The following is a 13,569-nucleotide window of genomic DNA, read 5'->3' as shown; positions in this document are numbered from 1 at the left end:
AATTTATTCACCATCAGATTTCTACAGAAAACCACTTATAAATATATTTTTTAAAACATGACAGTGGGTAGCTACAGCACTCCATTTTGAAATCACTTGGCATAAACTGCACTACACCTTCCCAATAGTGATTGCGGCACATAGGTATGGTGTTTCAATTTGCACGTGAATCAAAGATTCACCGACTACAGTCATAATTGTGCATACCAAGAACACATTTTTGCTACCAGATGGCATTGAAAAATGTATAGTGGCACCAAGGCACATCAATTAATGTTCACTTATTATACTGTGTGCCTGATGGTTGTGAATCAACTGTTATAAAAGAAATATTTTCTTTATACAATTGGTAATGATGACTTTACAATGTTAAGAGGCCACACAAAATATTTGTTTAAATTCAGGAGTGTTGCAAGGTGCCACTCATCATCAAAAGCCACAATCAATCACAACCGTGAGATATAACAAGCAAAATAAGACTAAAGTCTAAAATAGCAGTACAAACATCTGTCACAAATTTAAATACAGAAAGTAAGATGGGGGAAGGGGAATACAATATTTTTGTCAAAATTAGGACAGCCCATCTGTCAGACTCAAATCTGGTACCAGAAAGTATCCAATATGCACTAATGTGCCACATCAAATAGAAGAACCATTTTCTGCCAGTGAACACAACCAGATACTTTATCAAGCATAGGTTAGACAAAAATGTTGCTTATACTAAAATATTTCCAATGTTTCTTAAAAAACTGGTTGTGCTCATCAGCAGAAAATGGTTCTTCTATTTGATGTAAGTGCAGTAGTGCATGTTGGGTAGTTTCTGATACCAGATTTGAGTCTGACAGATGGACTGTCTTAATTTTTACAAAAATACTGCACTCCCCTTCCCCTGTCTTACTCCCTGTAATTAAAATTGTGGCATGTTTATATTGCTATTTTATATTTTAATTTTTGCCACTTGTCATATCACACAGTTATTGTGATTTTAGCTTTCGATGATGTGTGACACCATGCAATACTCCCAAATTTAAACAAATATTTTGTGTAACATTTTATCATTGTAAAATTATCATTATGATTTGTATAAAGAAAATACTTCTTTTATAATAAGTTATCATTGTAAAATTATCATTACCATTTGTATGAAGAAAATATTTCTATTGTAATAAGTTGGTTTACAACTATTAGCCACATGATGAGATAAATGTACATTAGTTGATGTGCCTTGGCACCACTACACATTTTGTAATTCCACCTGGTGACAAAAATGTCATCTTGATCTGCACTCAGCAGAACTGTGACTGTAGTCAGTAAATGTTTGTATCACTCACAATTTTAAACTCATATGCATCTGCAGCAATTGCTCCTGAGTAGGTATAGTACAGTTTATGCTAGGTGATTTCAATTGAAGTGGAGTGCTGTAGCTATCCATTACCATGTTTTATAAAATATTTTTGTATCAGATTTTTTTGTAGATGTTTGATACTGGATACATTCTGAAACACATTCCTTACCTGATGTTTGAAATTTACCATTGTGATCAGTCAGCCTGAATGCAAAACTACTGATTATTACAACAATAATCAACTGCCTCCTGCATGACTTTGTCACATTTATATTAATTTTACTGTTATTCATGTGTGTGTTATGGTCTTAACTGAAAGCTCTTCTTCAAGAAGTGTTTCTTGTCCTTGAAGGTTACTTACTACTAACGGGAACATTAAGAACTAAAATACAATATTTATTAATTTTCTTTACGGTGTCCAGTGTTATATTTAACTGTATAGACATCATATAAATTTTTATCATTAAAGAGTTATTTGGCCACATCTGAATAGACGAGGACTGTTCAATAAAGAATGACCATAATTTTTTTATGAACATAATTTCTCACACTAAAGTTTAATCTTATGATATTCTGTTAGCTTAATGTGCAATAAACACATTGTGGAAACTCCTGGTTTCCACCTGTGAGAGGCAGGCAAGGTCAGACATGCTCAGTATCGCCTACCACTGCAATGGAGGTAAGACACGAGGAACAATATGTGGCTTTGAAATTCTGCTTTTGCCTCAACAAATCTTCAGATGAGGCCTATACAATGTTATAGGAGGCCAACAGAGAGATTGTTCTTCCCTACAGCACAGCTCAAAGGTGATTTAAAATGTTTAAAGAGGGGAGACAATCAATTTCAAACAAAGGTGGACCCGATGCTCCAGTTACTGCTCTTTCGGGAGAAAACATCAACAGTGCTGCTGTCATTGTGAGAGAGAATTGACGAATTACCTTAATGTGACTTTCTGAAATACTGAACATTTCATTGGGTGCCACCCACACATTTGTGACAGAAAAATTACAGGACACATGTATGTGTGCAATGGGTTCCAAGATTGTTTATTCCCGAACAAAAGGACATTTGCTTGCTGGTCTGCATGCCATTTAAGTTGATGTCAGAGGAAAATCTGGAGTTTCTTTCAAATGTAATCAATGCTGATGAAACTTGACTTCATCATTTTGATCCTGAGAATAAACAGCAAAGCTAAGTGTGGAAATCTCCTTCATCATGAACACCCCCCCCCCCCCCCAAAAAAAAATCTTTATTGAACAACTCTTGTAAATGCTGGTTTTACACTCTTAATATAGGAAGCTGTCATTTCTTTGATTTGTTGGTTATTCTAGTGTATAAAATGTGTTCTATAAACATCAAATACAGCTACACATTAGCTACAAAAATTGTGTTGCCATGCAACTTAATACTCTGATTGCATTGACAATGGCAGACATAAGCTATACCAAATAATGGTGGTACATAAAAGTGGATTTCCTCTAAGTCTACAATCATTTCAAGAACAGAGGAAGGTATATCTTCAAAATTAATTCTGGACCAGAGCAGTTGATCAAACTATCCTCCAGCTACACAACTTAATTTTATTTGTCAGGCTATAGGTACATGTAAAAATAAGTAACACACATAAATTTTTGCTATCTTGAAAATTGTTGGCAGTGATATTGGACAGCCTGGCACTTAAAAAGTGTGTGTGAGATCTACAGTACAGGTTGAATAGCTTCTGTATGTCCCTATTGTTTTGTTAATGGTAAAAATATTGCATTCAGTCACTGCAGTGTTATTTTATGTTGGTTCAACATTATTCAGAAAATAATATCAACCGTATTGACCCATTGTTACTGCTTTCTTCGTGACATTCATTGCCACAAAAGTTTGATATAATTTTTGAAGATATTAACACAGTCTGTAAAAGATATTAAAATAATCTGTAAAAAAAAACAAACAGTTCCCATATTATAGTAAGGAAAAACCTTTTTTTTAGTGTTTGTCATTTTATTTTGTCCTCTCTCTTCAGTGCCCTAAGAAACACAATTCATTTAGCATGTAAATGAATAAAACCAAACTATTGTCATAACAACAAAATGGAAAAGATAGATTGCTTCTAATCAGCATGGAGAAGGCATTAAGCTGCAGACGTGCACAATGTAAAAGAAAAAGAATACAAGAAATATTTAAGCTTTTAGGCAAAGTCATTCCTGAGAAGTAGAACTCGCACAACCACTTGCTCTCTCTCTCTCTCTCTCTCTCTCTCTCTCTCTCTCTCTCTCTCTCTCTCTCCCTCCCTCCCTCCCTCCCTCCCTCCCTCCCTCCCTCCCTCCCTCCCTCCCTTCCTCTCCCCCTCCACCCCCTCTCAAACAAACACACACACACACACAGAGCTGCTTCTCCAAGTGGTTGGGTCTTGGCACCCAGAGACAGTACCCTTATGAGTCGCTGTTGCATAAATGTGTGAGAATTCTACTTCTGAGAAGCACTTTATATGAAAGCTTAAGTATTTCTGGTATTCTTTTGCTTTTGTGTTGTGCCTGTCTGAACTCAGCACCTTCTCTACGTGTTGAGTTGCAGCCTATCCTTTCCTTATTGTTGTTATTCCATCCTGGACAAACTACTGTTATCTAATAGAAGAGTTTTCATGTTATTTATTTATTTCCCATACACTTAGAATTGAGAACAAAAATATATGCACTGTGTCACCGCAGAAGATGAGGTTGGAGCAAATATTAGGAAGACCAAGTTAATCAACAGGGAGTTATGGCAATGACCATCAGTTATTACTTCTTATCATATGGAATATTATGGTGAAAAACATAAATATGGTACAGAGTATGAATAGCACTCATAAACCACAGATGTGCCTGGAGACCCAAACAAAAATATCTAAATGTCACTTGGAGATGATAAATCATTGCGTACATGTGAGATTGAAATACTGGAAGTAGTCTGCACTGACTTAAGGATTCTTTGGCGGGCACTGCAGACAATGTTACCTATAAAACAAGTAGCAGGAGAGAGAGAGAGAGAGAGAGAGAGAGAGAGAGAGAGAGAGACCCCATGGTGAAATGAAACTCTCATAGTGGCACTCCATTGCTTCCATATGTGAATGCAGCAATATTATTAACCATCTGCACTACCTTTATTATGAAATTTTCTGTTTGGGTTCACAACTAAACAACTGTCTAGGGGTGTTTGAATGACCATCACTAAAATGTTGATAGCCAGAAATTCAACCACCCAGTTCTTGAATTTGGTGCATACCTGTGTGGCTACTCAAACTATTTCAGAGTTCTCTGAGAATCCCAGGTTGATGATGTCATAAGAAGATCCTAATATGTTAAAGAGGTTGGGAAGTACCTCAGATTACAATAACTATTTTTGCCATTTACTTCCCTCGTGGCTAAGATATACTGGCCAATAAACAGTAGTTCAAATGCATTTTTAAACATCAAAAATTTATATAGAATAATATTCATTTAATTAACACAACTTATAAAGCTCAATAAAAAATAAATTAAAAACAAAGATTCCAAGACTTACCAAGCGGGAAAGCGTCGGCAGACAGGCACATGAACAAAACACACAAACACACACACAGAATTACGAGCTTTCGCAACTGGCAGTTGCTTCGTCAGGAAAGAGGGAAGGAGAGGGAAAAATGAAAGGATGTGGGTTTTAAGGGAGAGGGTAAGGAGTCATTCCAATCCCGGGAGCGGAAAGACTTCCCTTAGGGGAAAAAAAAGGACAGGTGTACACTCGCACACACACACACACACACACACACACACACACACACACACACACACACACACACACACACACACACACACACACACATATCCATCCACACATACACAGACACAAGCAGACATATTTAAAGGCAAAGAGTAAGGGCAGAGATGTCAGTCGAGGCGGAAGTACAGAGGCAAAGAAGTTGTTGAAAGACAGGTGAGGTATGAGCGGCGGCAACTTGAAATTAGCGGAGGTTGAGGCCTGGCGGATATCGAGAAGAGAGGATATACTGAAGGGCGAGTTCCCATCTCCGGAGTTCGGATAGGTTGGTGTTGGTGGGAAGTATCCAGATAACTCGGACGGTGTAACACTGTGCCAAGATGTGCTGGCCGTGCATCAAGGCATGTTTAGCCACAGGGTGATCCCCATTACCAACAAACACTGTCTGCCTGTGTCCATTCATGCGAAAGGACAGTTTGTTGCTGGTCATTCCCACATAGAAAGCGTCACAGTGCAGGAAGGTCAGTTGGTAAATCACGTGGGTGCTTTCACATGTGGCTCTCCCTGTGAAAGCACCCACGTGATTTACCAACTGACCTGCCTGCACTGTGACGCTTTCTATGTGGGAATGACCAGCAACAAACTGTCCATTCGCATGAATGGACACAGGCAGACAGTGTTTGTTGGTAATGAGGATCACCCTGTGGCTAAACATGCCTTGATGCACGGCCAGCACATCTTGGCACAGTGTTACACCGTCCGAGTTATCTGGATACTTCCCACCAACACCAACCTATCCGAACTCCGGAGATGGGAACTCGCCCTTCAGTATATCCTCTCTTCTCGATATCCGCCAGGCCTCAACCTCCGCTAATTTCAAGTTGCCGCCGCTCATACCTCACCTGTCTTTCAACAACTTCTTTGCCTCTGTACTTCCGCCTCGACTGACATCTCTGCCCTTACTCTTTGCCTTTAAATATGTCTGCTTGTGTCTGTGTATGTGCGGATGGATATGTGTGTGTGTGTGTGTGTGTGTGTGTGTGTGTGCGAGTGTACACCTGTCCTTTTTTTTCCCCTAAGGGAAGTCTTTCCGCTCCCGGGATTGGAATGACTCCTTACCCTCTCCCTTAAAACCCACATCCTTTCATTTTTCCCTCTCCTTCCCTCTTTCCTGACGAAGCAACTGCCAGTTGCGAAAGCTCGTAATTCTGTGTGTGTGTTTGTGTGTTTTGTTCATGTGCCTGTCTGCCGGCGCTTTCCCGCTTGGTAAGTCTTGGAATCTTTGTTTTTAATATATTTTTCCCATGTGAAAGTTTCTTTCTATTTTATTTACATCAATAAAAAATAAGTTACAGTGCTGGGTTAAAAATGTAGAATTTCTGAGATTTTTTAAATTCCCTGGGATTTCCTTGATTTTTCCATATAAAATGTAATTCCCTGAAAATTCCACATTTTCCAGAAAAACTGTCATCCTGATAACACAACACAGTCAGTGACAACAGCTACTATAGTACCTGTGCCACTTGTATCCTCCCCATCACCAGCTCCAGTGATAGATGTAGATGAGAATCATCCCTCCCGCATTTTCTCTGGTCCCCCTGGCCTAAACCTCCAGCATTCTTCTTCCCACTTGCTTACTGTCACCCTTATTTTCCCTCTCCTCTCACTTTATACACCAAACTATCATTTTCTATGCCACTACTCCTCTGTTGAAGTTGTCATTTCCCCACCCCCTTCATACTATCTCTCTCTCTCTCTCTCTCTCTCTCTCTCTCTCTCTCTCTCTCTCTCCCTCCCTCCCCACACACACTAAAATGAAATGTATGTGTTGGTGTCACCGATATCTCACTCCAGGTAGTCATCACCACAGACGCTGTTACCAGTGCAATCAACCACAATGTGGCTGAGAGCCACATCTATGAAGCAAGTTTGCAATGCTACCATAGCCGGCTGCTATTTGTGTCTGTCCTCAGAGCTCTATGCTCAGTTTGTGTTCAGATGCCAGTCTTTTACCATGGAGTTACTGGAGTGTGTCAAGTATCAATGGAAACAGTGCTGTTCATGCAGTCTATGTATAGTTTCTCTACCTAATTATTGTATTGTACTGCCAGTGAACTGGACACTGAGTTGTATGTTAATAGTGGATGTACACTTATTACTGTACTGACCCAAGCACAGGTCAAATCTGCTATACAAGTGAAGTGTTTGTCTTCATTAATAGTATGTTTAGAATTGTGTCACCGCTATTTATTGCTTTAGGACTGAATGTTCCTATCCTTTAGATCTGAAACAACAATGGTGATGAATTGCTTCAGACCCTATGGTTCCCTGTTCTTCTGCTAACATTTGAGTTACTGTGTCTGTATTTTCTTTTTGAATAAACGTGACTGTTCCATCCCTGGAACTTTATCTGACACAAGCTGTTCAGTTACGGGAGCACCAGATTCAGCAGAGCATCATGCAACTAACACAGATACTATCTTTGACAGTCAAGCCACAACAAGCTACTTCTGCACCTAACTTTCAAGAATTTCTTGGCCAGAAAAAATACCATGCACTGTTTAAGATACATTTCTCTGAATTCTACAACAAGATTTGCAATACGATGCTCGTTTTATTGCTAATGAGAGCGCCAAAGTATTTCATTTGTGTCTTATATTATTTCTGCACACTAGTCTGGAGGACATAGATTAAGGGTCATTAAGGGAGTGACTAGATGCTCACATTGAATCTCAGATGCAAGTTGCAGCTGCCAGTTACAAGTTCTTTCCGTTAAAAAGCAATGTGATCAAACAAACGAATGAAAAGTGGGTAGCCAAATTACGGGGTGTTATCAGACATTTTAAATTCAAGTTGTCTAACAGACTGCCATATGGTGACACTTTGCTCCATGATGCTTTTACACAAAATATATCTGATGCACACACACATGCACCACAATTTTGAGATTACCTAATCCTTCTCTGGAATCTGACACTCCATTATAGATTCACAGGACATTTTAGATGTGATAGAAACTGGCTCACAAGCTCTGGCCACTCCGGTAGTTAAAAAGTGCACAATGCAATCCGTCCATTATTATTTCAAGAAGGGCTAGGAGAAGCTTAGGATTTTGAGGCTCATATAAAACTTAAGGAAAATGCTCAGTCAAGCTTTCATATTGCTGGTCCTGTTCAACATACATTTGTGATCATTCAACCTGTTTCTGCAAATCAGTGGGCATCCTCCCTGGTTGTTCTAAAAAAAGACTTCAGGCAGATTACAGCTTTGGGTCAATTTCAAACCTACAGTTAATTCTGTGACATTGGTAGACTCATTACCCCTGCCTCAGCCCTTGACCAGAAGAAGGGATCGGTTGGTAGGACATGTTCTGAGGCATCAAGGGATCACCAATTTAGTATTGGAGGGCAGCGTGGAGGGTAAAAATCGTAGAGGGAGACCAAGAGGTGAATACACTAAGCAGATTCAGAAGGATGTAGGTTGCAGTAGGTACTGGGAGATGAAGAAGCTTGCGCAGGATAGAGTAGCATGGAGAGCTGCATCAAACCAGTCTCAGGACTGAAGACCACAACAACAACAACAGCCCTATGAACTCATGGAAAAATTGAGACAGGGCCATTTCTTTTCAAAAATAGACTTACAAGAAGCATATTTGCAGGTGCTGCTATATGAGCAGTCAAAACAATACACACTTGGGGATATTCCAATGTCAATGCCTAACATTCGGAAGTGCATTAGCTCCCACCATTTTGAAGTGGTTTTTGGAACACTTAACAGCAACAGTCCATTTGTCTTCTAACTACCTGCGTGATATTGTGCTTTCTGGTCACAAACCAGTTGGACATTTATACAACTTAGAATATCCATTCAAAGTGCTTTCTGAAGTGGGCCTCAAGTATAACAAGACAAAGTGTTCATAATTTTTTTTTTTTTTTTATTTTTTTTTTTTTTTTACACGGAAATTGAATATTGTGTCATGTCATTAGTGCCCAGTGTATTCAGACAGCACAGTTAAATTTTTTGCCAATCAAAGATTTGCCAGCATCTTGTAACATTAAGGAGCTGCAGGTGATGATGGGCAAAACTCACATATTTTATCAAATATATCCGCAATGCAGCACAGACTGCTGCTCTGTTGAGTCAGCCACGTTGGAAAGGTGTTCCATTTGTGTGGTTCAAGGAATGTTGGCAATCTTCTAAGCATCTCAAGGATATGGTTTGCAGTGATCTCTGTCTTATTCATTTCAACCCAAATAAGCCAGTTGTTCTGCAGTGGATACATTGTCCTACAAGATTGGAGTGATGTTCTTTCACAGGATAGGTTCTATTGATACGCCCACTGCCTTTGATTTAAAATCTTTGAACAAAACCTAGTGCAACTGTAATCAGATGGAAAAAGAGGCACTTGTCATTTTTTATGGAATTAGCTAATTTCATCCGTACTTGTATGGGTGATACTTTTGTCTTATTATAGACCACAGGCTGCTTACAGCTTTGTTTCGTCCCTTCTGCCATGTACAGAACTAAAGTTACAATGGTATGCTCTGCTGTTTTCCAATTACCAATAAGAGCTTCTGTACAAGCTCACAGTTCAGCATTTCAATGCTGAGTTTGTCTTAGTTACCAATGAGTATCAGTTCCACATTTGATTCATCCAGGGATTCTTGTTTTCACATAGGGTCTCAAGATTTCAATAAACTTCATGGGTTTCCTGTCAGCTACTGATGAACTGCATGTAAAACTACATCTGGCCCAGCTCTTTGTGTGATTCTGCAGCGTGTCTGCAATGGATGGCCCTGAGTCTACAGGAACTACACCAACCCCCTGGTGTGTCATTATCTTGTGCACGAGCTTACTATTTCTGTGCATGTGGGCATTCTCCTCCTCCACACAAAAATGATGATGCACAAGTAACAGTCTGTGAGTCCCTCTAGTGGCTGCAATTGCTACACCAGGGTCACTGGGAAGCAGTGTGTGCCAAGCAATTAGCTCAGTGCCACTATACGTGATTGGGTATGGACACTTAAAACAGATGACCACCCTGTGTGTAGCATGTGTGGAGCATCAGTCCATTCAGCTGCAATATTTTTTTAATTGGTCACAACAATGGGACCATGGCAATGTCTTCATATTGATTTTGTCGAACTCTTTTGGAATATCATGCAATGACATCTAGCACATCACGATAGCACCATCTCGTCTCAAGTCCAGTGGAGAATCTGAATGTTCTGGAGCACTTTTAAGACATAAGTGGACAATCTGTGCTCCTCTCACACACAATATCAGGCCTTCAAGAAGTTTCTCCTGTCTTATCGCTCCTTGCTATGAGATAGTGATCACTAGTGAAGCAAGTTACCAGTGGAGATCCTGAATGCATACTTCTACATTTTATTCATCTACCACAGAAGCCCTATGTTCCACCATGCCTTAAAAAGTTTCAACCACAGAAAACTGTTTTTCTGGGTGTTCAGTAAGGTTCGGTAGTGGGGAGAAAAGTGTTAACTACTGATGTGTTAGGCAGATTTTTGTATACTGTCGACGGCCTGAAAGGGCTGCATCATTGTCGAGTACTGCAATTTCTTTGTCTGCAGTTCCAGTGCTCCACAGGGGTCAGCAGCTGTAGCAATCTTCTTGATCTCCTCACTCAGCGTGGTTGAAACTTTTGGTTGATGCACTCATGGAAATCAGTGTGGAGCAGCTGCCTCCACCACTGCCACCAGTCCACAGCCCGAGGTGATGTCCAGCAAGGGTTCATGTCCAGCTGCCTCAGAGGGTCCAGCTGCCATCTTGGATGGCCCTTCAATAGTATCCACATTTTTGGATGTAGATGTGCACCCTGCGGCTGTATTTTTGGTTGGTGTTCCTGGCCACTTTCAAGGTGGATACTGGGCTGCAGAAAGGGACCAGCCATTGACTTTTGTCAAAGAATCTGTCCCCTCAAGTAATATCTGTATCCAGATCTTACCCCTGCTGTCATTCCTTGCCTCAGCAGTACATGATGACCGTGTGAAGGTTTGTGGGAGAGGAATGTTGTGTCATCGATATCTTGCATTGTGAGGCTCAAGGTTGGCACCACCACAGGCTCCATAAGAGGCATAGTAGGCAGCTGGTGTGGTCAACCATGATGTGGCCAAGGGCCGTACCTACAAGGAAACTTTGCAGCAGTGCTGCAACCTGTTGCTGTTTATGTTGAACATTAGATCTCTATTTTCAGTCTGCACTTGGCAGTTAGTCTTTTTTCACAGAGGCACTTGAATATGTTGACACATCAGTGTTCAAAGTACTGTCCTTGTAATCTACATAGAGTGTCTCTGCCTAATTACTGTACTGTACTGCCAGTGAACTGTGTTTTGTGTTAATAGTACATTTATGCTCATTGGTGTACCATGAGCACTGAAGCTGGTGCACTGAACTCGGCAAAACCTTTTACAAGAAAGTGTGTACTATTGGGTGTTTTGTGCACCAATAGTAACACCACAGCCTGTGGGGGCTGGCAGCATTTTTACAGTGATCGCTGTCCTTGTGGTTGTGCTGTATTTTGGTTGCACATAGGCTGATGGGCAGAACTGTTATACAAGTTAAGTGTGTGTCTTCATTAATAGTTTGTTTAGAATTGTGCCATCATTCACTGTTGTTTTATGGCTGAACAGCCCTACTCTCTAGATATGACACAACACTAAACATGTTATGAAATGTGTAATATGGTTTAAATGATGCATAATAAACACACTGATTATAACATATAACAAATTAACAAAGCAGTCTTTATTTTTGACAAAATCAGCAGCTTTGTTTATTCATTTGTCAAAACATAGTTAAAATATTTACTGTTTGAATAGTTATCATTTCAAATTTAAAGACTATCCCCGCATCACAGTTTGAATTTCCTCATTGGAGAGATAATGAGTTTGACATTGAAAACACTGCACTCATAGTCTGGAGGAGGAGGGATCAAATCTGTGTCTAGCCGTACAGATACTGTTTTTTTTTATGGTTCTTTTAATAATGTCATGGGCAAGTCGCTTCTCCACTCTTTGTTTAACTGAGATTGTACTCTGTGTCCTAAGATCTTAATAACAATCAGAGTATAATTTTTTGTGTCTTTTGTATAATGATATTCTTACTTCAAAGACATATGACAATTGCATAGCACATTTAGGACATGTAGAGAGAATCCTCATCCCTTCTGTGTTGATTTCCAAATGGGTTTCTTCAGTACGTGCAGTGTGGAAGCTTGGCACCACCTCCAGAATTCCTAATTTCTTTGGCCAGTGAACGCTTAAGGCTTTACTCATTTTTAATATTTCAGAGTATAGACATGTTTTGCTATGTGGTTGGGCAGTTGTAGCAAATCTTATCTAAGTGTCTACATTTGTGCAAATTGAGATAGACTCATGAATGATATTTATTCAAATTTATAGTGTGAGGAATGGTTGCTGGTTTTGAGTCAGTCCTCACTGCTTGCATATCTTTGATTTGGTGATGCATCATGTTGCTAGGTGGCACTCCAAGATCAGGAGGTAAGCTAAGAAATGAAGATTTGGCGTAGCAGCGCTGAAGCTGGTGCACTGAACTCAGCAAAATCTTTTACAAGAAAGTGTGTACTATTCAGTGGGCCAATGGGAAAAACTGATTTTTGGTGCTTTCCGTTCATCCATTGTAGATATATTTGTGGAGAACGAAACTGGTCTTCTGGAAGTAAAGGTATTACTGTTATGAACTCTGGACCCAAGCATTGTAACTGCTTCCTCCTGGTTTTGTATTGCCAGCATGGCTGAGAGCTGGCTTGAGATTGTATTTTAAATGACAGCCTTCACCTGCTTTGGCTCCAGCTATGTATAATGTGACATTGTTTTAGTTTGCAAGTAAGTAACTTGTTTTAAATTCATGCATTTATTTCTACTGAAAATTGATGGAAATTGTGGTGTGTTGTAGCATTGCCCATGTGGACTGCTAAGTTTGAAATGTGGTTACATCACTGGGTCAATATGACCTATTATTTACTCATGGGCTCACTCCTGGAACTGTGGTAAACTGTAAGCTATTGAAGCTTAATTAGCTTATTGTAAAATTATTGATAGCCATAAATAATTCTTGTAATTTTGATCCAGCTAATTTTCTTAAAGGCTGCAATTTATTATTCAGCGTTATTCTTAGGGGGCTGGTTCTCCCTGGTAAATGAATTTGATTTGTTTTTCTTTTTTTTAAGAAAAAAATTAATGTACAGTTATATTCTGAGCCCCAGCTAACCTATGGACCTCAGTTTTGATATTATTAATTACAGTGACACTACATAGTCTTGAAATTAGTGAAACAAATTCTGGATTAATTGGTGCTTAAAATCAACCTTCTTTTAATTGATTAATTATTTGATTAAATTCTTGTTTTCTGAAAGGTTATGATAAATATATATTTGTGTTTAAAATTAAATGGTGAATGCTGTTGAACAACCTTGGGGTCAAGTATGCAGGTAAAAATCTCAATGGCGGGTATAGCC

The 13,569-nt window shown here is 39.5% G+C and overlaps 1 protein-coding gene across 1 annotated transcript in view; it reads right to left on the bottom strand.

Annotated features, from left to right (window-relative positions):
* LOC126284244 (PDZ and LIM domain protein 3) overlaps positions 1-13,569 on the bottom strand; it is a 387,642-nt gene that overhangs the window by 15,835 nt on the left and 358,238 nt on the right. The gene's annotated exons all lie outside the window — the stretch shown is intronic.

This window comes from Schistocerca gregaria, chromosome 8 (assembly GCF_023897955.1).
Source record: "Schistocerca gregaria isolate iqSchGreg1 chromosome 8, iqSchGreg1.2, whole genome shotgun sequence".
Lineage (NCBI taxonomy): Eukaryota > Metazoa > Arthropoda > Insecta > Orthoptera > Acrididae > Schistocerca > Schistocerca gregaria.
This window is presented reverse-complemented; position numbering and strand designations above follow the sequence as displayed.